This window comes from Mercenaria mercenaria, chromosome 5 (assembly GCF_021730395.1).
Source record: "Mercenaria mercenaria strain notata chromosome 5, MADL_Memer_1, whole genome shotgun sequence".
Taxonomy (NCBI): domain Eukaryota; kingdom Metazoa; phylum Mollusca; class Bivalvia; order Venerida; family Veneridae; genus Mercenaria; species Mercenaria mercenaria.
The window spans coordinates 57,710,702-57,737,780 of record NC_069365.1 but is presented as its reverse complement, the minus strand read 5'-3'; the positions used below and the strand labels follow the sequence as shown (position 1 = coordinate 57,737,780).

Here is a 27,079-nt window from a genome sequence, read left to right as displayed (position 1 = left end):
TCGCAATAGTTCATGAAGCTGTCAACAATTTATTCTTTTTGTTCCCGAAAATAGCTTTGTCTGCATATATGTTAGCTGCTGATGCCGAATTGGTGATGCTCAGGAAATAATGGGCAAAATATCTATCCTTTTATTAAAGTTCAGCCTCTGCTATCGATTTTTCCACAGGCCTCACAAGTCTATTCTGCAAACGCTATCTACAGGTATCACATGGAATTGAATTATCATTTGAATGACAGTAAAGCCACATAAAAAATTTCTACACGGAGATTGTCGACCTTTTATGTTCAAAGACCCACATCAAAGTTATCAGAGGGTTTTTCTAGGAAAAATTTCTGACAACATTTATACACGGTTGCCAGTTTACTAAAACGTAGTCCTACCATGCATAGGAATATTTCATTATTTTATCTAACAATTTTTTCGCAACAATGCTGGATAATACAACATTTACCCAACTGACCTTTTTGGGTTCTTACACTTTTCAGTCAATCAAATTAACATAATTGCTACCTTAAATGTTCAAATGTCTAACAAAATTACTTTTTCTGCATATACACGCATCAAAACTATGAGTCAGCTTATTTATCAAATTTAGAGTTTTGGGGTAAAAAAACCCCACAGAAATAATGATCCGTTTTTCGGGCGTTTGAACTACAAAACAACTGCACAATTGATACTAAATGCAGTTATTGTAATGACACGTAATTAAAAATTGCTAAACAAAATTATAAAACAAAACACTGATTTGCTATCATTTTTTCGAATATCTGACAGGATTTGATAGACTGTTCAACAAAATCTGTAGAAGCTTTCATATTTTAATCAACAGTATTTCGCACAAATCAATCTCTAACAGGTAATTTCAGTCCAGTGCTTGATACTTTAACGAGACGTTTTCAGATCAATTTTGCACTAAAATATATTAATGCAGTAATTACAGTTACAACGTTCATCAACATGCGCAAATCATGGATAATTATTTCAAATGACAATTATCCCCTTTATAAAACTGCATTTAAGGACAAGGCATCAGTTGTCATTTCCTCTAATCATTTATTTCAGTTTGCTTCTAGAAAATGTCAAGCCTTTGGCTGTAAGATCTTATAAATTGACTATCAGAAAACATCATTGCTGTATCTAACTAAATATCACTAAAACAGCTACATCGGCACCCTTTTGAATTTGTTTAGGATACTTTTTGTAAAGCACTTCAACTTATTTAAACTTTATGTACCGGTCAATGCCAAGTGCATTACTTGAAACAGTCTTGAAAACAAAATCTGAAATGTAGATCCCTCGGAAGCACCGAGAACAATGCAAACAGTGAAAATTGCAGACTCGGTTTGATTGAGTCTGTTCATGAGCAGTAATGGAAAATGCAACACTGCCCACGACCCCTAGCACCGGCTTAAGCAGTATTCAACAAGCCTGTAGTAAAGTAGTAAATATGACTGTCTGGTAAGACACTCACTCTTTGATTCTTAGCCAAACTGGCATCATTTGTTAGTCTCTAATGTATTATTTACTGGGATATTTACTCAGGAGATAAATATGAGAACGTTTCATTAAAATTACATACACAATACTCACAATAACTGATGGTATTAAAGAAGTGTCACTTGAATGATTAGGAAAGCTATGGAATGCATTGCCTTAACTGATGTTAAGAAGTAGCAATAAATATTTTGAATTCCATCAACTGATACTTCAATGGCGTTCAAATGCGCTAACCACCCAGAACAGATCAGCCACCCTTAGAACTAATGAGATGTATACTCTGGCAAAATAAAACAAAATCGAAACAGATGAAAAAATGAAGTAAGGACAACACTTAACAGCTATGAAAAATGTACCTGCCAGGCGTTTTTGACAAATCTGCTACACAACCTTTCTTGAGGCAGAAACATACAAAATATATGTCTGTAAAAACATTTTCAATTATAGATTGTACCACTGTAATTTTCTATATACTGCGTATGATGACAAGCACGTTGGGCATCATTTGCCGCTCTGTTGTTTTGTGCGTTTCTGAAACGATATGAAAGTTAACATAAGTCGTTTTCTAAAAGCATAATGACACACAGGTTCTTAGCCATTGATTCACACCAAGCCGAAACAAAAATAGCACCCATATTGAAAGACAATTCTAGTATATTCTTAACCCTTAGCCTGCTGGCGGCACGTGATTCTGCCTATGCGACCAGTGCAGACCAAGATCAGCCTGCACATCCGTGCAGTCTGATCATGGTCTGCACTGTTCGCTATTCAGTCAGTAAATTTTCAGTGAACACCCCTTCGAATATTAAATGGTATTGCCCAAATTGAATGATGGACCAGTCCATTTTAGAAATTTAGCAGGGTAAGGGTTAATGCACGCAATCAATGAAAACATGTTGTCATGTATTATTATTGTTAATATATGGGACTAATCAAAGAATTCCAATAGAAATGCGTACTACTAATTTATGTCTTAAAACATTTCTATGTTCTTTGCCTCATCACGCGAACAGAACAAAATCTAAAAAATGCTGGCTCCTGTTTACTGTAAATAAAATCATAATGTAGAATTCAGTTGCATTGTTTGGTAAATGGAATCGAATATAAAATTTTAAAAAAGACAATGTAAGTCAATATATTCTTCTCTAGGGGGTTGTGAAGGGTAAGGGTCAGTCCGACACAATTTAGGTCACACGGCGACTTTGTCAATAATTTCCTAGCAATATTTATTTTAATTGTAATAATAAATGTACAGTAGTGTAAAATGCAACTGAATTGCGGTTTATACTCTACGTGGCATTTCTATGCTTCATTGTGTCTGAAAGGGCGGATGAACGGTAATTAAACATAAACACTGACTGATGCACCTGAAGTTTTACAAAGTTATATCCTCAATCAGCCACGCAGTAAACTATAATATACAATAGAAGGATCTTAGCAGAAGGTATAAAATATCAACTTTAACTTTATCTATAATATTTCAGGCGCTGCCATCTCTTAAAACTGCATTGTGATACTCGCCTTGAGACACGCCTCCTAAAAGTATTGATAACTGTGAAGTTCACCTGGAGACAGGCCTTCAAACACTGAAAACAGCCAGCTATGTCTACCAGTACGCATGCATAAAACTTAGAAGCAAATTAGAAAAACAACTTAAAATGTCAACCCTAATCAATGTTAAAATTGACTTCGGTATACTGTTGACGTAAATGTTATTTACATATTAATTACTATGAAACATATATTTCCTGTTAATTAGACACCAAACCTTTAATTAGTAAAAAGCATTATTCTACATTTAGAGCAAGATATTTCGCTACACTATCTTTAATATTTCAAATGGTGTAATTAGATGAAACAAGTAACAGGACGGGAACAAGTGGTTGACCAAAGTCTCCACTGTATACAGATCTTACTTTACCTATCTTTTCTAGGGAAATCAGAAGTTTCAAAATGTATAAAGCTACAATTTCACACAATGGACTAGCAAGTAACAAATGTATTCATGTGAACACAAAGAAACATAATTAAGTAATGAAAAGCTGCATTGTGTTTTGAAAAATGTTTGGCTGTAATGGTGTTTTATGAGAACGTTTTGACTCGTAAATGTGATCGTTTGATGTTCGTTATCATAGACAGAGATAATTTTCTTAATGCTATCATTTACTTTATTTCTCCTTCACAACACAGTTTACTGCAACTTTACTGGACACAAACAGCAATGCCTTTTCATTTCCGTAATACAAAATATTTGAAACAATATTGTAAGGATATAACTAAAATAATTTAAATGATGTGCCTTCTAAAACTATTTATTTTACGACTTAACCAAGATATGTTACCTTAAAATGATGTCAGTACGTTTGGAATAGGCACGTATAAGTAATAATTTGATGAAGTATTAGCCTAACTAACCCCATTGTCTGACAAACCATCCTAATTACTGTATGTGTCTGTATAAAGATTATTAAATCGCAGGGAAATTAAGAGACAACGGTTTCCTTTCCTGTATTTGGTGCATTTGATATTACATGTGTATATCATATTAGTATGAATGACGGAACATTTTCGAAGGCCTCGTAAACAGATGTCAATGAACTGACTATAGATAGTAATTACAAGGAGTGCTATTTTCTCATATACTGTGTAACATTCTTCGATAAAATTGTATGCAAGAAAATATCATCAATTTTCTTGTGTAAACTTTGATAATCTGTTAAAACTTGATTGTATTGCAAGCAATCACTCCTGCTATCTTTTATCATTTACTTATTTTACACTGATAGAGAGAATAAACTGATGTTTGTTTGTGTGACTCCAATCTAACAAACAACTTAATAATTGATTCGTTCTGATTGATTGACAGAAACTGTTCGTATTCGTTTATTTTGTTCAACAACAATATATAAAAATATAATAAGAAAATGTTGACTGAATTGTTAAGAAAGTTTAAGAAAAGGTTAAACACGTTTTTATAGATATTGGACCACTCATGCACTCAGATCGTCTTCGCAAGAGTTTATTAACAAATACAAAATAAAGGAATTTCATACGTGACGAGTAGATATAGAACAGACCGAGTTACAACAACATCTTAGGAATTTTTACATCGTTTAATGTTGTCAATAGCAGTTCATATAGGTGTCCTGTTTACCTGTACGTGTGTATATAACAAACAAACGTGGATGTTTCTCTTTTTGTCCTACTATTGTAATTTTCTCTTGATTTAGAATGATCAAATGTCCATACAACTGAGACATATGTATGTGAGTTTAATAGCCTATCTGACAGTAGCGGTAATTCCGAAAATCAATAGTTTAGGTTAATGTTTCTAGAAATAACAACATTTCAAGGTACGGGTCATTTAAGTAACAACCAGTAGATATTAATCATTATTTTGTGCAACAAAAAAGGTTCAACTTCGAGAACAAGTAACTTTTCTTCTTGCATTAAAATATATTTAAAATATCACCCAATTTTGCTCGACTATCTTATCATTTGTAAAAGAATTCGTACTGTAATGCTTCATCTGAAATATTTCATTTTTTTTCTTTTCGTTGTAATTACTTTTAACGCTACATAAAGATAACGTTTGTTTCAGGAAACGCATTATGCATCTCGGGTCGTTTGTACGGTGAAATTGGCCTAACTTCTTGTTTACCTTTACCTGCTCTCATTGATTTAAATTTCTCATGAAGACAATGCCGTCTTTTGATGTAGTTGTTACTGTAAGGAAGCTGGAAAAAGTGCTACATATAAACCAATGTATAAGAAAATGAATCTTTTCCTTAAGGAGGTAAGTTACCTTGTTACCAGTGTAAATTCAAATTAGTTGAACTGCAGCAATTTTTTTGTATTTCGTGTAACTTAATATTTTAACTGCTACAATCTCAATTTCGTTTCTCTCTGTCCCTTATAAATTATCTTACAAATTTTATCCAGGTTTGAAGTACATGACCCTCCAAAGGTATTGTAAATTGAAAGAAGAAGGAAAATACGGATATTTAACACTTTTCAGTGTATTTTGATTTCATTGTTATCCGTAGAAGTCTGAATAATTGATAATTTTACTAGTATGCGCGTTAGCTTTCTTTTATAAGCTTAAAATGTATATTTCTCGGGGCTCGTGTTTCCATGGTAACGCATTTTCTCTCATTTTTAAACAACTATGTATGAACAAGGGTTTTACGACGGCTTCAGTGCCATTCTGTTAATGATCAACATGGATTATTTGGGTAATATTATTAGCAAAGTACCAAACACTTTACATGGTACCCTATTTTTCTTAACGTTTAAAGTAACCATGGCAACAGAGATGTTTAAAATAGCTTATATCTTGCTTTTTATCGTAATTTCTTATAAAGATATTAAATGAACTTATCTTTCGTGTTAATGTAGCTTTAAACCATCTTATTTATAACGTAATATTTTTGTGTTATTTGCATTTTATTTTAACAAATTTCACAGCTTAAAGTACTTACAGCAGTACCCCTCGTCTGACATTTTGTATGGAAAAATCAGCCTGCATGCTGCTATTTTTCTCATGGATATTGTTGAATGCAAACAAAAAGCCGAAGCTGTGTTACTTAAATAGATCAGTGTCAACGCTTTTGAATTTTACATTTAGATATATTGGTCACGGGCTTCGTTTCCATGGTAACATCAATTTAATTCAGGAAACCACAATTTTCTACTGAAATTTTAACAGGTTTAGAGCTAAGTTTTAGTATATCAGTAATAAATTATCAATGGAAACTGAAAAAAGGCATTGCAGATCAAACTGCCCAATTTCTATTTGAAAATGGCCGTAATAAGTAACCTTTCACCCAGCTATATTCCCAATAACATCAGTTACCATCATCCATTTTCTTACATTCCGCATAACATTTCAATATAACTACATAAAAGAAGCAAACTATTGATCATTATTCAGAGCGAAACACTCATAAAAAATATTTCAGCAAATAATGGCTGTTTCAAAAATAGTTCAAGTAAATGCACAGAATTACGATCTTTCAAAATAAAAGCTATTGATTTTGCACGGTAACTGACGCGTAACGTCATGACGTCAATGACGTAATTTTAAGGCAACATTGTTTTGAAGCGTTTCTGCGGCAATATATTCATTATATCTGCATAATTAAACCATTCAGCATCAGATCGGAGACAAGTTCATGATTTGTTTTCAGAAGAATGAATATACAAACACATTTAGTCTGTCGTAAACGTCGTCGTAAATCGTCACGTTAGCTTCCGGTTGGACATGCGCACATACAAATATTAAGGTAACCTACCTCCTTAAATGCAACCTGTTTATAAAAGGACGAAATCATTTTTGTTAAATAAATGACTAGTCACTGAAAACGTAATAGAATATTCCTCTGGAACTAACGATTAAATAGAAAACTTAAATATTTCTTACCAGTATACACTTTTTTCTTATGTAATGTAATGTACCCAGTCTTATCTGTGATTTGTTGTCTTAAAGTTTAGTACCCGCCATATTTCGATGAGTTTCGTAACACTGCATTGGGACCGTTGTCTTTCTGTAATTGATAGTACAGCCTAAACAGACCTGGTACGAAGTGACGTACTCATATATCGCTAATGTTTTGAAAAATTACGATGCATGACTGTATCGAGGGGTGAATGCGACAAAGTGCTAAGTGCATTTCATGAAATTTTACAGGAGAAGGAAAAAACATTCCAGTTGCTTTATAATTCTGACAGCTGTTGTAATATTTTTAAATCTGATTAAAAACAACTTTATTTTTTTAAACCTAGTGGAATTTTTAAAGAAATGTCTGACAGAAAAGAAATTTTAATTAAAATGTCACTTAGAACTTTTTCGCACTCCAAATAGATACAAATTTGCAAAAAGGTAAGTGCGACAAAATTCTAAGTGATTTTATATTTTATTATTAAAGGGACATAAAATTCATCTTTTTGTACCCAGTTTTTTTGTAGTGGTTGAAATCATTGAATAAAATGAACCTTACTAAAACCATGTCACTTAAAACTTTTTCGCAGTCATTTTTGTTTACTATTATAAAACTTTGTGACTTCGAAAAGAGTCTAAGTGACATTATAAGTAAGCCTTTACAATGTATAGGTCATCCAAAGTTTTTGCTTTTGAGCTTATTTTTCTTTAAAAGGAAATATTTTTCATGTATCTATTAAAACAAGATGGTGTTTGATGGCTGGACACAAGAAGTGGGCCCTTTAATTTCTTTCACAGTAATCAAAAGTAGTGTTCACTGTAGAGAGCATACTAGCATAACGAATGAAACTGCTTTATCTGCTGATAATCATTTCAATAATACATGAAAATATTTATCACACTAAGAAACAACACATAATTGTTTTCCATTTTATTTATTTAAAGCTTTTAAACTTAGTAATTTCTCAGACTCACAATTACACTGAACAAAAATGGCTAGCCAATCACAATGTATCTTTATAAATTATATTCTTTGGCTTAGTTAGTGTATCAGTTTTAAGAGAATTATAAAAACTGTATTTCAGACATGATGTTTTCCTCAGAGTTAAAAATTCATGCATTCTAATATGACTAGCAATGCATTATTCATCACAATGTTATTATGTTAACATCATGTCGACATGATATTTAGCACCATTTAGTGCTTTCAAATTTGATTCAGTATTTTACCTAATAGCATTTTTAAAATGAAATGTAACACTGCACAACTGTCTAGATTAATTTACGCACATACTAATCTGGTATATTCGCTTTACAGAACAATTTGCCATCATTTTCGCCCAAATTGAATTCTTCCGCAAGACGTATTACCATTTCCAGTCCTGGTGTGTATAAACAAAGTAGCGTGATGACACGCCATGCATACACTGTGTATGTAACACAAGGAAACAGTTCCATAATATTGATCTAAATTTTACGACAATGACATATTAGAAAGGAAATTTTCTATGGCAAAATTATTTATACAATCTGGCAGTAATATTCGTTCGAAATAATTTCACTCGAGCTGCGCCCTTGTGATGTTATTACATCTGATGTATAACCACCTATCATGCATAAATAATGTTAAAACACTGCTTTGGTGTAAATTATTTTTTAATTACTGTATCACTAGAATTAAATATTTCTAGAAATATTTACAAATTTTGGACAGCTGGTATTGTTCAGTATAATGCTTTGATTCAGTAAAACAGTTCTCTCTCAATAGCAAAATGTTTTTTTTTTCTGTAAAAAAACTGTTTACAATAAATAAAGTTGAAATCATCATGCATTTTCCTATTCTGTACTTAGATTAATGTTGAGTACAGAAAACAGTGTTTCAATTTATTTTTTGCCCAATGAAGCTTCAATACTTTAATTATTGAGAAATATACATACAAGTTGGAAAGCTTGTTTCAAGATCTAGCCTCTCAAAACAGTATAATTAAATAACTTAACCTGACTAAATAATCTATTATAAGAGTTAGTCTCAGTTACACTACACCGTATAGCGTTAACGGCCGTTTAACGTATAACAAAATTTCCAATCCGTTCGTGTCCATTCACATGTGTTTCTTTTCCGTTTCTCATGCGGCACCTGCACTCCCTTTTCTGCGAAATTCGTTCCATCCAGTGGAAGGTTTTGAGCATGTTCAAAATTTAGAACATACACCACCGGACAAAGTTGTCCGTTAGATGTACGGTAGCAATACGCTGATATGCGTTTTGTTCGTTACTCGTGCGTTCCCTATTCTGATCTTGACCGGTTCGCACTCGTTCTTGTCAGGCTTACATTCGTTCTTGTCCGGTGGACCTGATTCACGGCTGGACCACTGCCGAATGATGCAACGGATGTAACGTATGTTCAACGGACGTAAACTGACAAGAACGTTTTGTCAGTTTCTCATGCGTTGCGCTTTTGTTTTACACGGTACAAGTCTGTTATTAGTAAGGTGATATCCGTTAATTGAACATTGTTCGTCCTGTATATATGCGTAAATCTTGCGGTCATTGTGTGTTTTATGCGCCCAGAACACCGATATCGAGAGCATCGAGCAGCAGCGGGGAATGCCTTTCGTCAACGGATAACTTTCTGTCACAGTTTTTATATACATTTGGCGTCCGTTAACGCTATACGGTGTAGTGTGACTTACACATAAGGAGTTAATGTCAATCTACTCCACATTGCCATTTCTGTGCAGTGCAGGACATGCATACTAATAACATACATTACAAATCAGACTGTCATTGTGTAACATAGATATATTCCACTTTAATATTAAGTTTAGATGTTTCTTCAAGTATATTAATGATTTTGAGGGTTTTTTTGGTTACAAATATGAAACAGTTTCCAGAGATATGGCTTCATTTTCAGTGTGGAATTGTCAATCAAATTCCCTGTGGCATGCTGGCATTAATCAACAGTCACTTTAGGTGACACTGAACCTTTTCAAGATCATTAAACTTTGATTCCAAAGATTTCATTACATGTTCTATGAAATTCTCCAGATATCACTATAATTATACACGGCAGTTAACCAACAATAAGATAAGATACATGTGTTCCTAATAATTTTCTGAAAGCCATGGTCATGCAGTCATTTCAGTTTCATCATTATAGCAGTTACTGTAATGGCTGTGTTAAATGTCATTGAACACTACTGATGTAAAAGTTGTATTATACTGTACTGTTTGTAATCTAAAAACTCATAACAATATATGAGTAAATTTATGAATACTTAAAAAGTACACAGATTTTCCTAAAAAACCTATGTTTTTCTTATCCAGAACAGTAATCACCAGAAGCTCCGATATATGCATTCATTCACTGTTACTGCAGACATACAGAAAATGTGGTTAAGAAATTTCAAAAGACACCTGACAAGGTTTAAGTTAACTGTGAAATGACAAAAAGATGAGCAATCAATCTAAATTCCAGGCCAAGATGAACTTATTCGTATATTCTTGTGATTCAGTCATATACTATGAAAATGCTACAGTACAACTTTATATACTGTGATTCACATTAAACAAGAACTGTACAACTGTACAAACAGTCATAACTTGCCGATCGGTCACACATTAAACCGGAATCCACCTAAAAACCGGAATACACTTTCCATAACTGGAATACACCAGTGTCTTTTTAATTAGAGGTATTTCTGAAGTTTTTTTTTTATAATTCAATCATATATATCATAAATAATTAACATATGAAAGTAAAATAAAATACGTCCACTCAAAACGATAACCGTGCGGGAAATTATCATAACCGAAATACGCCCGTATTTTATGAATAAATGGTACTTTTGTAGGGTTTATTGCAGAACTCATTTGTATATAATATAAATAATTAATTTACAAAAGGAAAATAAAATATGATGATTTGTCAGTTTCCGCATATTAGTTGTGTGCTAAATTACACAATTGTTCTTAGTATTCATATATTACTATGTAGTTAAGTACTTTTTGTTTTGTGTGATAGCAGCACATAAAACACATGACATGCTACTGAAATAAAAATAAGGTCATTGTATTTGGCAGGCATCGTGGGATCAGATTCTCCCTTAGCTGTTGCAACCGAGTATACTGCTTGGATCAGGGGTAGTTAATTCCACTTGTACAACTGACCCAAGAGGCAAGATTTTCAACACGTTAGTCAGAACTAGTGCAGTTGTACATATAGAAATACTTTCTTAGTTCAAATAAGTATATTTCACTAATGTATACTTTTCCCTGTCCTCATTTAGATCAAAAATCTTGAGACAAATGTTTGAAATAAAAAAAAATCAGACAATTTCATCTGAAGAACTTTAAATGCATTCTGTCACTTAGCACTTTTTCACAGTAAACAATACTTGGTTTACAGCCACATGTTTACTGTGAAAAGTACTAAGTGAAAAAAAGAAGAATAAAAATCAACTGTTCGTCAAAAAAATAAAATAATCCTTTATACCAGATACTGATGATGATATCATACTTAAAGAAAAAAAAACTAAATGGTAAAATTATTGAAAAATATTTGTCACTTGGTACATATACTGGGTGCAAACTTGATATAGTTCGGTGCGAAAAAGCGCCAAGTGACGTAAGGCACTTAGCACTGTGTCGCATTCAAATGGTATATCATTTTCACTTAGCACTTTTTGACCATTTTGTTATAAATTCATTTAATGACTTGTTATAATCTTGATATTTTTACAGGACATGGGCAAGGTCATAAACACTTGATATATGAAAAAAAGTGATTTTTTTCAAAAAATGTCACTTAGCACTGTGTCGCATTCACCCCTCGGTATGCTCTCCATACAATGAGCAATGGCTGTGGTTGTACTTTTGTGGCTTTTGTCGATTTTGCAGTAGGAATAGTGCAAAGATATTTACTGTAGATGCTGGTTTTATATTTAGCATTTTTTAAATTCTTGCAATATCATGTCAATCGAAGAAATGACTTTCGCACTATGATTTACCGGCTATCATTCTTGCTGGCTGTACTTTGAACAGTGTTGGTGCACATATCCAACATTTACCCAGACACTGTTAAAAGTCTATTTTAAATGTCATTGCCTTGAACCTGACTGCTGGTAACAAAAATATTCTTGACTACTTAAATACCGCATTTCAGTGACAGTGTTCTATAAATGCATGAGCAAATATAAGTATCCAGAGTATCTAAAGAAACAACACCTTTAAACAAACACAAAACTTACCACAAAGACAAATTTTCTTGTTTAATTTTGTAAAACTAAAGTAATCTCAGCCGTTGTTTTAGAACTACTCGTCATTGCAGCAGGTTCAGGCCATATCTAACTGCATCGCTATAATTAATCAAACATGGCGCCTTCTTCGAACATCAAAGATACAAATGAAAAAAAATAATAAAGCGGTCATTCAATGTTAAATGCTTGGGTGATTGTTGCCGTGATAATATTTGACAAGATTTGCTTCAATGAGAATCACTAAAAGGAGGAGGATGTGCAATAAATTTAGCTAAAAACATTAAGCTAATGATGTTTGGTTGAATGCTCTAAATATTTAATTGCATTGCAAAATACAAAAATATCATTAACGAAAGTGGATGTCATGTAATTAATGTTTTTTGGGGTTTTTTTTCTTGGCAATCACGTCAATGCTGACTGGAAATGATTTCTTCATTGCCAAGATTTCCAGTACATTAATATTTTTTCCCTCTAGCTTGTGTTTGTAAACACCTTTCTGCGAATAAAACTTTCTGTAAAAATAGAGAATTTTGCAAACATTAATGACACTAGAATTAGACTTCACAGGTCCTTTAATTTGTCTATGGCGTGAATTAATGTCAGTGCTTCTAGAAGAAACTGACTTTGTTGATGCGTTAACTGTCATTTTTACGCCTGTACCGATTGTAATTAGATATAGAAGATATACCATGTGCCTGTCGATTTGCAATGAATTTATCCGAGTACATTTGAATCTATACGCATCATAGAAAAATCTTCTACGAGCCTTAATTATTTCATCATTGATTATGCAATTAGACAGTTTTCCACTAAAATATCGCATATTTTTACTTGTCAGTGAGCATGGTGAGGTTTAAAGGCTACTGTAAGATCGATTTCGGCATAAAATTCTTTCACCTCCAACGAACAACAAGCAAACTGTTTTAATTCCACCTGTAAAGCTCAAGACTGCTTCCATACTGATGATATGAGATTGGAAAAAACACATCCATCTGTTAGCCATGATGTTTTTCAAATGACAGTTGAGTGATTGACATTTAAAGGTATCAGCACCTGAAAATTCGAAAAAGGTTAAGTTGCTTTTACAATAAAAAATTCAAGCATTCATTGAGCTCTGTCGGAAAAGAAAATATTTAATCTTTGATGGCTATCTTTTGAAGTATAAATTGAACTCAACACAAAAGACTGTTCTAGCAGTTGTGTCGAAAAGGACATCCTAAAACTACTAACTTTTAAAGAATTAAGTATTTTCAACTTGTGTGTCTGCTTTATGATTACATAATGGACACTATTTCCAACGTTTGTGTCTGCTTTACGATATATAATGGACACTATTAATTTCTTGTATCGTTCTTTGGAAAAACTTTATAAAGCAATACAACACCATATCTGTTTTGTATATGTGAAGGTCAAATTAATTTTGTCGTAGTATTATGACCTTAAAGCTAAAGATAAAAACTGCATTGTCTCCTGGTTGTTGTACTGCGACATTTTCCCAGATTTCTGGCGTCAGTTACATCCCGTGGTATAAAACATGTATTTTGCATTTGTTACATTCAGTCCGCAATCAAAATTTCTATTCAGAACAATTTGTTATGCTCAAAGAAATCCCTGAATAAAAAATGACCTATGCTGTTGCTAATAGATGTTCTTTTGTTGTTTTATGTGCTTTGTACTGATAATATAATGTGACATAATTGAAATTATTACTGAGCTATATCAACGCTACATCAAAGAATATCTTCATTCTCCTAAAACGTCTTCTTTGTGATCTTCGTCATGTTATCATTATACCTATTGTGATAAAAATAAACCTTTTGATTTTAACTTCAAAATCGCACTCCAATTTTTCACTTTAAACTCCACTCTACATGCTTTAGGACTCAAAAACTCCATCCATATTTTGCAGTTGAAATCGCACTTGAAAATCTGTAGTCAATAATATCATTATCGTACGTTTTATAGATGATAGTAAGTTTGTTTTGTGGAAGATCGAAATATATTTCACCGAGTGAACATCATGATGCAATATTTTCATGAGTGGCGCAGCAGTAAAATCATGGTGTTCACGAGTAAAATATATTTTCAATCTTACATGTAAAACAAACATATTTTCAATGGTTTAAACCAAATTATACAAATTCATTCGCGCAATGTCGTCATGACGTCACAATGTTATGACGTCCAGATATCTATTTTAAAAAATTGTCAAACATTGTTAGAAAGAAGGAACGGAATTAAAAACAAATAATATTTAATAAATGTTTCTTTGTATATTGCCGAAAAATAACATACTGTAGGAAAATTATGTTTAACTAATCTATGCTGCTTAGACATTTGTCCTGGTATCACAATGAAAACACACACACATATATATATCGCAACGATTTTAATAGCATCAGATGATCTCATTACAAATTTATAATTTGCCATCATTTATATTTAGATGCTTGGCCCTGCCCTTAATGCGTGTTGTTAATGATGAAATCTATCTTTGACATAACAGAATACAATACTTGTTTACCGGCAAATCATGATAATTATATGTTTTCTGGTCTAAGTGCGGTATGAAGTTTAATTGGCGTGCAGCACTTTGCGCGTTAGGATAATTACATTTGGCTCTAAAACGGATGTCAGCAACTAGTTGCTTTGTTGAGTTGTAATAATTCTAAATTGCCAATATTTACAGTACATTAATTCTGGTATTGCATTTTGTTCGTGGAACAGTTGAAGGAATTTCAAGTAACTGAAATTAAAACGCACATAAATGCCATTGTTTGTGCTCCGAAATACTGAGTTGAACGCTCTAATATAGACAAGGTACTATAAACGTTTCGTAATAGTTTCATGAAGTTGTCAGTAATTACTAAATTGAATGATTATATGTTCCCGAAAAAATCTTCGTCTGAATATGTGTTACCTGCAAAAGCGATCATGGTGATGCTCAGGCAGAATAGCTATCCTTAGCCGCTAAAGGTCAGACACTGATATTGACTTCGAATAGGCCCCCATTGCGCGACACTAGCCGAATCTGCGTTCCCTGTCAAGAGATGACTCGTGAAAAGAAACACTTGAAATAGCATTTCTATATACATGTTGGCGATCTTCTATTTTTGTCAACGACCTATATCCTATTTCTATTAAGGTTTTTTTATAAAAATATGTTTGTCAACATTTTATAAGCGGTCGCTGCCAGTTTATATGAAAACCGTCCTGTTTCATAAACCTTGAACAGGATTATTTCAATTTTATAATAATGACTTCTGGCAATAATTCAGGACTATAAAACAATTTCAAGGAATTTGTCCAACCTACGAGTTTCCTACACTTTTTCGGACAATCAAAATAACATTATCTGACTTAAAATGTCCAAGTTTCTGGCAAAATAACTTTTTCCTGCAAGCATCAAAACTGCAAAGTCAGCTTATCTATTTACAGTTAGAATAAATGTGTTCGCTAAATATTTGAATATTCATATACAAATGGACGACTGATAAAAGCCGTAAAATGACAGAGCTAGGGATTTTAAGACACAGTGACTGCTGATCCGGTGTTCAAATGGCTCAGCTATCGTCCCAACTACCAATTGTCTCTTCGGAGTTATCACAAGTCAAAGCGATCTTCAAAAGATACCTCAGCTGTGTTAACTTTATATTTTACAATATGTCTAGCACATTACTTCCTGCTAACTGCATAGCTGATACAACATACAATAACTGTAGTGTGACAGCTGAAAGAAGTGTTGGGCAAAATAATAAAACAAGAACGCTGAACGGCTCTTATCTTTTTAATATCTGAGAGCGTAACTATGACAAACGATGCCAGAGTAATTGGATTTTTATGGTTTAATCAATTAGTGTTTTCGCACAAAACAACCTCTTGCTCCGCACTAAATTGTATTGTCGTAGTAATTAAAGTCACAACGTCCTTCAATATGTCCATAATTAAATAATTTTTTTGAAGGATAAACAGTTAAATCACGTGAGGAATTGAAAATGAGTACGCGGTATCAGTTGTCATTGCTACTTTTCATTTTTTCAGGGTCTTCATAGATGATATAATTTACATGGCTGAAAGATCATTTTTATTTGACAACTTATCAATTGACAACATGGATATATAAAATAAATATCATAAAGACGGCGCAACAGACATCACTTTGAATTTGATAAGGATACTTTTTTGTGAAACATTTAAGCTGATTTCAGATTTATAAAACAAGATCCGAAAACTAGAAATTACCCTACAGTGCACCTCTAAAATAGCTACCTTTATTGTATAAGATACTCGCGGTTTCACTTGAAGCCAATCCGACATATTTCTTTTTCTATTAATTCCATTTACTTTGATATTTGACTAGTTAGATGAACCATTTAAGCACTCATACCGCCTAAGAGTTAAATGACAAACGAAAATTTTAGGAATTTGATGTTGGTCGAGTAAATATAGTATTCACCAAGTCACAGCAAAATATTGCATATTTAAGCATCGTTTACTACCTATCAGCAATTAGTGTCCTATGGCGGCAAATATTGTATAATGATTTAATAAAATATGATAGATAGATAGATAACTTTATTACTTTCATATAGGCTACAAAAACCCATGATGACATATAATTTACATAATACAAGATATAGCAAAACAGTGGTGAACATCACACTATGCGAATTTTTTTTAATTGGAATTTAAAAAATTCTGTTCCGGAGAAGGTCAGAAATAGCAATGAGAAAAAATCTGTCCTCTAACTTTTTTACTATTGAAAATAATGCACAAAAAAACCAACAAAACACATTTATTGTAAATTGTTAAACAATTTGGGACTCGTGGCAGTAACTACTCCAAAAGTGTCTGTTTTACCTGACCTTCAGTATATATAAAAAAGATACTCTTAGATATTTCTGACATTATCAAAATACCGACAGTGTAAAGAGTGCAAAATTTAGAAATTGTTATCGGTATATAATAGATACATTTACATACATGAAAACAATAACAAACACATATTACACCTATCTATACAGATATACATGTGGCACATATCAGTATATAATTAAATGATTACGAAGAAAATTACACTCACAATCTTACATATACATACATATAATTATGTAACACATATAATATAATAACAAAGATGATATGTGACTAAAAACAGAACAAAACTAAACAGTTAACCTTTAACGAAAGGAGACAAAAGACAAAGGATAAATGAATGAGTTTCATTCCGACGAGATAGTACACAAATTCAGGGTTTTTTAGTTATTTATTTTATTATATATATATTTTTTCTTTTGGTAGCTCTTACCGAAAACCGAAAGCGTAAGAGTTTTTTTTTTTTGTTTTTTTTTATATTTGCACACAATCGATGCTTAAAACAAAGTCGTTCCTAAATATTTATAATTAAGATGCAAGCAAAATGTTTTGAAAATGTAATGTCCTACAAAATTGTTTTTCTGATTTCAAATGCATTATGTGTGAATTTTCCTAAATTTCGTACTATATTTTGAATTTTCTGAATTTAAAAGTTCTACGAATTTGAACATATTCGGTCTGTGCCAGTATCTTTTTGGTATGAATTGTTTTCTTAAGTCCTTAAATATTTGAAACTCTAATACAAAGTGATACTCGTCTTCAAGTGTTTGACATACAACACATTTTCTATCATTTACAGGAATACTAACTGGTCTAACCCATCTTCCTGCCTCAATCTGTAACCTATGGGAGGAAACTCGTAAACGCGTAATTGACTGGCAAAATGTATTAGTATTGAATGTACTCTTTCAACTGACGGATCGTTAACAAAACCACATACTTCACTACAACAATAATAACAATAATTAACAAATTAAATAAGTAACAATAATTCAATATGGGTGATACAAGCTTATCAAATAGGTCCAACGGGTGTTTTGGCGGTATGTAGGTAAATTTATGTAAATATTTATTTAACTTAAATATAGCCTTTTGTGCTTGACCAGAAAGCGTATTTTGCGCTGTGCTAAGTGAACCACCAGAGGTAAATGTAATCCCCAAATAACAAAATTTGTTAACAATTTCTATAGGCTGGCCATCATATAAAAAATCCGTATTTCTAGAAATAATTCCACCTTTTCTAAAAATCATTACTTTTGTCTTATCAACATTTACTTTACGTTTCCAAGTCTCACAATAATTATGTAATAGGTTAATATTATTCTGTAATTCCTCTGCTGAATTAGCAAATACCACATATCATCTGCATAAAGCAATAAAAGTATCTTAAACATACTAACATCTCTACCACTAGCATCACTATTTATAAATACATCTTCTAAGTCGTTAATGAACATGGAAAATAAAAAGGGAGATAAACACTCCCCTTGTCTGATGCCTAGCATGCAACTATATTCTTCACTTAACTTATTACACTGTTTAACTCTAGATTTTACTGATGTATAAATAGATTTAACTATGTCTAAAATTTTACCTCTTAAACCTAATTGTATTAATTTGTACCATAAATTTTCCCTTACGACATAATCAAAGGCCTTAGTGTAGTCCACAAATAGTGTGTAGAGTTGCTTCCCCTGATTCAAAACATGTGAAATTAAACCATTCAATACAAATATGTTATCTACAGTACTCATTTTAGACCTGAAACCCGCTTGAGCTTCGATATAAACGTTGTAATTTTCCGCCCAAGCTTTCAATCTGTTATTTATTAATCGAGTAAAAAGTTTTCCGATACAGCTTAGCAGAGTAATACCACGGTAATTTTCTACATTATTTATGCTCCCTTTTTTATGTAAGGGTATTACATACCCTTCTGACCATCGTTCAGGAAAGTATCCAAGTTCAAATATCTTGTTAAACAAAGAATACCAAACAGGTACTAGAATATGTTTGCCATGCATAAAAATTCATTTATAATTAAAGCTGGTCCGCCACTACTATTAGTTTTTAATTTTTTAATTTTTTAATTGCCACATGTATCTCATCTATGGAAATTTGACGATTCAGTTCCTGAAACATTACCTTGAACTCATTTTTTTCCATAGAGATTTACAAACTGGGTAATGTCTTCATCTAGACAGAAACATCTATCATTTGGATTATTTACAATTTTGAAATACTGCTCAAAAGCCGACAATGGTATATTTGATTGTTTTATCCCGGTAGACTCCTTTAACATGCTCCAGTATAGACGTGCATTTTTGTATCGAGATTTCAACAACTGATTTGGTTTTTCTTTATCAAAATTAAATCTACATTTTCTTAACAATGTTTTGTATTCGGATCGTGCATTTACCATATTTTTCTATTTACATCAGTTTTATAATTTCGGTATTTATTCAAGCACTTGTAAAACAACTAGTACTGTTGTTTCTCATAGCACTCCTCGTTATACCACGGCTGATTAAATTCAAAAGTTTGTGTCGATGATTCGTTACCTACTTTTATCTTTTTAATAAAAGGAGAAGCTACATCACTAAAAATAGATTCAAAACATTTTGTATACAGTTGTCAATATCTGACGGTGAAGAGCTAGATGATATATCGTTCGATAAAACATTAAATAATTCTTTATTCTCAGCATTTGACATTGACTCAATATATTGATCTTTCAACCCAGATTTCCATACATACTTAAAATCAGGACACATGTATTCACATTGTGTAGTGCACGGGTTGCACTCGCACTCTGTACTTTCAAATGAAAAGGTCACTGACAATAGGCAATGATCTTATAATATATTCGGGCAATCAGCCTTAAAATCATGAATACTATCGAACAAAGTAGGTTTACATAATAAATAGTCTATCACACTACATCCCCTATTATTTACAAAAGTATATTTCCCCATATTTAAATCTTCTCCCTTTCGGCCATTTACAATCCTGTATCCTGTTTGTCTACAAAAATCGAGTAATAATCTTCCGTTACTATTCACATGCCCCTTATCTTGAGAAAAACGATTTAAAACTGAGTCTTTTTCGTAATCATCCGGTAATATATTATCATTAATGCCACTATTTACGTTATCATCGGCCACAAAGTCTGGTAGTGTAGAAGTGCGGGCATTAAAATCGCCAAAAATCCAGGAATAACATTGGTCATTTGAGATATTTTCTACATGTATAACAGAATCAACCAATCTATCAAACACATTATTTTCAACAACAGACTGTCTACCCAGGAAGCACAATAACGTTGTGACAATGTTGTTACAACGTTGTGCTGTACGTTGTGACAACGTTAGAAACAACGTTGTGACAACGTAAAAGTGTGGAGTCGTGTCAACGTTGCGACAACGTTGTGACATAACGTTGTGTTGCGGTCAGATACAACGTTGTGACAACGTAAAAATGTGGAGTCGTATCAACGTTGTGACAACGTTGTTGGTTAACGTTGTGAAACCACCAAAATACAACCTACTTTTGACAGCTCATGTTTAAATAAATAAGCAAAACAAAATTTCAATTACATATTTTAATTCAAGATCTAATTATAAAATTTACTAAAATATTCGTTAAGTTCAGAAACAACGAAAGTAATCCCTTAAGCAGTATATGGGAATACTGCACCCCTTGATAATACAATACAGTTTAAAGCATACGTAACAATTATTTAAATCCATCAAATACAAAAAACTTATATAGTTTAACAATAACGATAATTCAAGTCCAAAATTATAAAAAGATTATGTAGTATAACGATAATTCAATTTAATTAAATACAAAAAAGCTTATGTAGTTTAACGATAACAAAATCTAATACAATGACATGCCCACAGGAACAAGGTAAATACGGACTTCATGAGCGGCAAGTTCAGCAAAGGTGAACTAGAAGATGATTTTGAAGAAAAATGCATGTCTCCCCAAATGCATAGTCGTATAGGCAAGAAGTCAATAGGGGAAAGGAGCAAAAGTCAAAGAGACAATGATGGTTGGCTGCAAAAGGGATCATCTACTTGGCATGTCCAATCATCCGACTAAGTTTCAAAATTCTGGGCCTAGTGGTTCGTTTAAAAGTTATGAAATGGAAATTGTTTCTCATGTTCAGGTCCAGTGACCCCCAAAATAAATAGGGGTCATAGAGACAGGTCAAAATACATCTCAGAATTGGATGTATCATGCATGTTGCATTACAGAAAAGTGATCTTGATTTTTCCCTACGACTAGTAACGAAAAAGTTGCAATATAAGCTATTTATAGTAACAACAAAGGGAAGTAATTCTAAAGAAGGGACCTGCGCATAACACTCCGTCTCATGATGATGTACAATTGTGCCAAGTTACATCAAAATCCCTCTATGCATGAAGAAGAAATGCTTCAGACAGTTATTCTTGTATCTGAACTTTAGCCTCTGTGACTTTGACCTTAGACCTAGGGACCTGGTTCTTGCGCATGACACTCCGTCTCGTGGTGGTAAACATTTGTGCCAAGTAATATCAAAATCCCTCCATGCATGAAGAAGAAATGCTCCGAACAGTTTTCATTCTTGTATCCTTTGACCTCTAATTGTGACCTTGACCTTAGACCTAGGGACCTGGTTTTTGTGCCTGACACTCCCTCTCATGATGGCGAGCAGTTGTGCCAAGTTTCATTAAAATCCCTCCATGCATCATGAAGAAGATATGCTCCGGACGTCACCTGCCGGCCCGCCAGGGGCGTTCCCATAATACATCCAATTTTTCTAATGGGCATATAAAAAGGGCAATAATTCTTAGAAAATGATCCTTGATAGAGTTACCTCCTCTTGTCTAACAAATTGGGTCATCACAATAAATTATGTCTAGTATCATGTCAATACCTATGATAAGATATTGGGTAATTGGATTGAAAAAAAGAAACAACTGAAAATTCAAGGTCGAAAAAGGGCAATAGCTCAACAAAAAAATCATTGAAAGTCACCTAGTCAACAGAATGAGGTCACCACTGTAAAGAAGAAAAATACCTTGTTACACTGTATTGAGAAATTGGAGACTGACGGACAGTAAGAGGTATTTACTCTGTAAAAACAAATCACAGGGTTACCTGCATTGCAATGAATATAAGAGCGCCGCCAAGCGGGGCAATATACACCCGAAGGGTTACATCAGAGGATGGGCGCAAAATTTAAAGAACTTGACTGTTGAAGCCCAAAGGACAGGAACAAAAAAAAGAAGAAAATCCAGAAAAAAATTCCAAGTCCACAAAAAAATTCTTACCAGGTAAAGTTATGTCAAAATACACCTAAAAATTGGAGGTACCATCCATGTTGTACCACAGAAAAGTGGTCTCGGTTTTTCCCTATGGCAAATAATAAAAAAGTTTCAAAATAAGCTATTTATAGTAACAAAAAAGGGAAGTAATACAAAAAAATTATTGTAAGAGAACAAAAAAGGGATCTGCCAAATAAAAACAAGAGCACTGCAATGCAGAGCAATATACACAAAGCAAAGTCATATATGACATCTGACCCCCAAGTGTGACCTTGACCTTGAAGCGAGTCATCTAAAACATGCCCTCTGCACGTCACCTCAGTGTGGTGAACATTTGTGCCAAGTTTCTTTGGAATCCTCTAAGCAGTTCAAGAGTTACAGAGCGGACACGAAACACACTTATATGACCTTAAACCCCTAAGTGTGACCTTAACCTTGAACCTAGTCATCCAAAACAAGCGCTCTGCACGTCGTCTCCATGTGGTGAACATTTGTGTCAAGTTTCTTTGAAATCCTTCAAGGGGTCCAAGAGTTACAGAGCGGACACGAAATTGCTAACGGACGGACAGACAGACACCGGCGTCATAACATAATACGTCCCTTTGGGCGTATAAAAATGTGTAAAAGTGAACAAGTTTTTCAAGTTTCAAATGGTTACCTTTGACAGTTTTTGAGAAAAACAAAATTTAAGTAACACAGACGATCAATAATTTGATTTTCTGATAAAAAATAGTAAAAGAATAAACAAAGAATGTGTTAGAATAAACTCTCTTTTGACCTTTGACCAAAGTGTGACCTTGACCATGGTTATATGGATGCGACTTGTGTGCAACACATCAGAGCGACAACAAATTTGAAATTCTCTAAGGGTCTCAACAACAAGAGCTGTCCGTAAGACAGCGCGCTCCATTATTCGGTGATTTGACAGTAAAATGAATATATGTCTCAACAGGAGACCTCTACTTTAAAAGGAAGACACATCAAGGGGCATAATTCTGTCAAGAACACATATTAGAGTTACTGGGATTGCTACCACACATGCAGATGATGATGATAAAGTGGTCACTATCTATTTAAAGTACCAAAGGTATGTCTATAAACGAAGCTTTCCAAAAAATTTAACATGAAAATAATTCCAAGTATAACAAGTTTGTGACCTTAACCTAAGTATAACACCTTGGTGACCTTGACCTTGGGTATAATGGGCCGACCCCCTGTACATACTTTGTTTGTATACTGGACAATGTTTATGTAAAGTTACAGAAAGATATAAGCAATAATAACAAAGCTATGACAGAAAAACAAAGGTTGCCGAAAAACTTTAACCTTAAAAATAACCAAAGACGTCACTATAACACCTTGGTGACATTGACCTTGGCGCGTTATATTATTTCAAAGTGTTTGCCGATTTGATCAGTCGTGATCAAATCAACAGATGCTTACTGAAGTATTAAACTGGCGGTACAGCCGGTGTAGCATTAAATATTGACCCCATTGATCAAAATTTAATGTTGAAATGTTGGTGGGGCCATTTCTCAATGTTGAAAAAGGATCTTTTGATCAAAATTTAATGCTGAAATGTTGACGGGGTCAATTCTCAACGTTGAAAAAGGACCCTTTGATCAAAATTTGATGTTGAAATGTTGACGGGGTCAATTCTCAATGTTGAAAAGGATCCATGGGGTCAATTTTCAACGTGGTCAGTATTTAATGTTACACTGGCGCGTAATAAACCGAATAGAGTCCATTTTTCAACAACTGTTGATTTCTCAGACTTCCAATCAAAAATTCATTGCTTTCCTGTGTAGAAAATACTAGTAACATTATTAAAAAGGTACCATTAGCATTATACACAATCAAGTTTTCTTATTTCAAAGCATTTGCTGACTTGATCAATTGTGATCAAATATGCTTACTAAAAGGAGACCTCATTCAGTTGCCATGTGATGTTGCTGAGATTTGCTCTATACGCCTTTCAAGTTGCCAATCTATTTTTCTTTGGTATAATATACAAGTTTGGAGTCATGCTGTGAAATATTTAAAGAGCGTGAAAAGTTTTTGACTTGACTGTTCAAAGAATATTAAGTTCTAGATAATTTTTTTTACTAAGATCCTTTATGAATACTGGCCCAGATCTAGTTTAACAATATCAATAATTCAAATCACTACTGTATGTTTTTATTTTATGCCTTCTTTTGGTTCATAAATATCATTCAGAGATCAGGCTATATGACTATCTGTATCGAGCAGTGAACTTGTTCACTTTCTACAGTATATAATCATGGGCCTATATCACCAATACTGGTATTAAACAAAAGCTCATGACGTCAACAAGACCGCTTCAAAGTTCTTTGAGTTATGTAGTTTGAGCAAATTGACATAGCTCAATTTTGAAAACTGACATACTTTCACACACACTAAAGCCCTTGTGAAAACTTAAATCACACGCAAGTCCACATTAAAGACATTACAGAATATCTCCAAATCCTCTGGCTGACAGTCAAATCCTCCCTGCCTGCAGCAGACGCAACCGTCACACCTTTCTGTAATAATATTGAATGTTTTGTTTTAATATAATTCATTAATATTAAGTACTTGTGTAAAACAATGTCAATGATAGAATGATTCTGGAGCAAAGACACATTATTTGTTTAAATTGTTTCTGAAACTTAAATTTATGTTTTAAGCAAAATTTAAGGATGAAGATTTGGTTCTTTAATTTTATATCAGTTCAACCATCCTGAATCCTGCAGTAAAACCTAAATCAAATTATGCTGACCTTTTTAGTGCAACACCAAAAACAAAGAAGTAAAGCTGAAGATTATCAAGAGCTCAAGTTACATTTAATGTTGTTAATTTTCTGACTTATCCAAGAATAGAATCTAAGCCTACCTTAAATTTCAATCCACCTTTTTTGAATGGAGCATGTTTTAAAAACAGCATCCTCAGCTTCTTTTTTTTGTTATTGTCTTATGAGTTTTCATAAGAGCATCTGAAAAAAAATCATAACAGTGGTGTAAAAGTTGTAATCAAATTGCCGTTATCACAAAAGAGGCATCCACATTAGGCGCCATGCTCACATGTTAATTTAAATCTTATATCATATAATGAAACAAAAATGAAATTTAAAACTATCTAAAATAGCTATTTAAATGGATTCCCGCTTGATTATGATGTTTTAGATAAAACAACAAATGAGACTGAAAAATGGTTTGAGAACATGAGGCCCAGCTGAGCTTTTTCTTTTCTGAATTGTCCCCAAAAAATACCTGTCAGTGATGATGATTTATGTTATCAATATTCTAAACATGTTGTTTTTTTTAATTACCAAGCTACCTATTCTCTTTCTCTGGACATGTTAAAAACAAATTTACTCCACACTGTAACAGTATACAGAACTTACTCAATATTGACCTGCAGCCAGCATTGGCCTGCAGATAGCCAGGTCTTCCAGTTCCTTTTCTCCTCTCATTCCTTTCAGGGAATACAATGACCAAACCTTATTCGATCGGTAAGTCATCATCAGACGACATGTGGTGTCAACATCTTTGCTACCGAATGCGCAATAATATTGGGACTGTAAAAAGGAAACAGAACAACAGTTAAACTATTGTCAATATGTAGGTCCAATCAGTTCTACAGCAATCGTATTGACAAAAGTAGATCGCATTATAAGAACAAGACAGTACTCATTGAATAAACTTTTTATGCCATTAATGGTATCAAATGATTCAATTTCAGTCATTAAACCTTTAAAATTTAAGTAACTAGAGCTATCACTGAAGGTGATGAATACCTCCATATCGTACGGCACCTAAATTGCTTATTTTCTGAAGACACTGACTTTAAATAGTATCTCAAGTCAAGGTGAAGGTCAAAGTAACATGTAAATGCACGTGTTCCTTGCGCTCATGATGGTGATGTGCATGTAAAATTATTTGAAAATTTAGAGAGCAGTTTAGGAGACATAACTGTACGTTAAGAATTTAACTTAAGAATTTACATCATGCAAAGCTTGGTATCTTAGTCTACATGCATTTATACCATCTCTCATGTCTCACTTGACATGAGGATCATACCAATTAAGGTATTCGCCACCTCTCCGTGTGAACAGGCCTGAAGACTGACAAAGAAACATGAGATAGCTTTCAGATTTGAACTGGTTTTACTATGTATGACATACTTAAATATTTACATCATGCAAGTCTTGGTATCTACATGCATTTGTACCACCTCTCCTAATCTATCCTACTTGGCACGAGGATCGTAACATTTAAGGTATTCGCCACCTCTCCATGTAAACAGGCCTGAGGATTGACAAAGAAACACGAGATTTGAACTGGTTTTTACTACGTATGACAAACTTAGGTATTTACATCCTGCAAGTCTTGGTATCTACATGCATTTGTACCACCTCTCCTGTCCTACTTGGCATGAGGATCGGACCAATTAAGGTATTCGCCACCTCTCCATGTAAACAGGCCTGAGGATTGACAAAGAAACACGAGATTTGAACTGGTTTTTACTACGTATGACAAACTTAGGTATTTACATCCTGCAAGTCTTGGTATCTACATGCATTTGTACCACCTCTCCTGTCCTACTTGGCATGAGGATCGAACCATTTAAGGTATTTGCCACCTCTCCATGTAAACAGGCCTGAGGATTGACAAAGAAACATGAGATAGCTTTCA

The 27,079-nt window shown here is 33.3% G+C and overlaps 1 long non-coding RNA gene across 1 annotated transcript; it reads right to left on the bottom strand.

Annotated features, from left to right (window-relative positions):
• Positions 1-24,471: 24,471 nt before the first annotated feature.
• Positions 24,472-26,164, bottom strand: LOC123559051 (uncharacterized). Its single transcript, XR_006687872.2, has 3 exons — positions 25,789-26,164; positions 25,278-25,377; positions 24,472-24,928 (listed from the first exon to the last, which is right to left on the bottom strand). It is a non-coding gene; the product is annotated as an uncharacterized LOC123559051 (long non-coding RNA).
• Between the last annotated feature and the right edge of the window lie 915 nt (positions 26,165-27,079).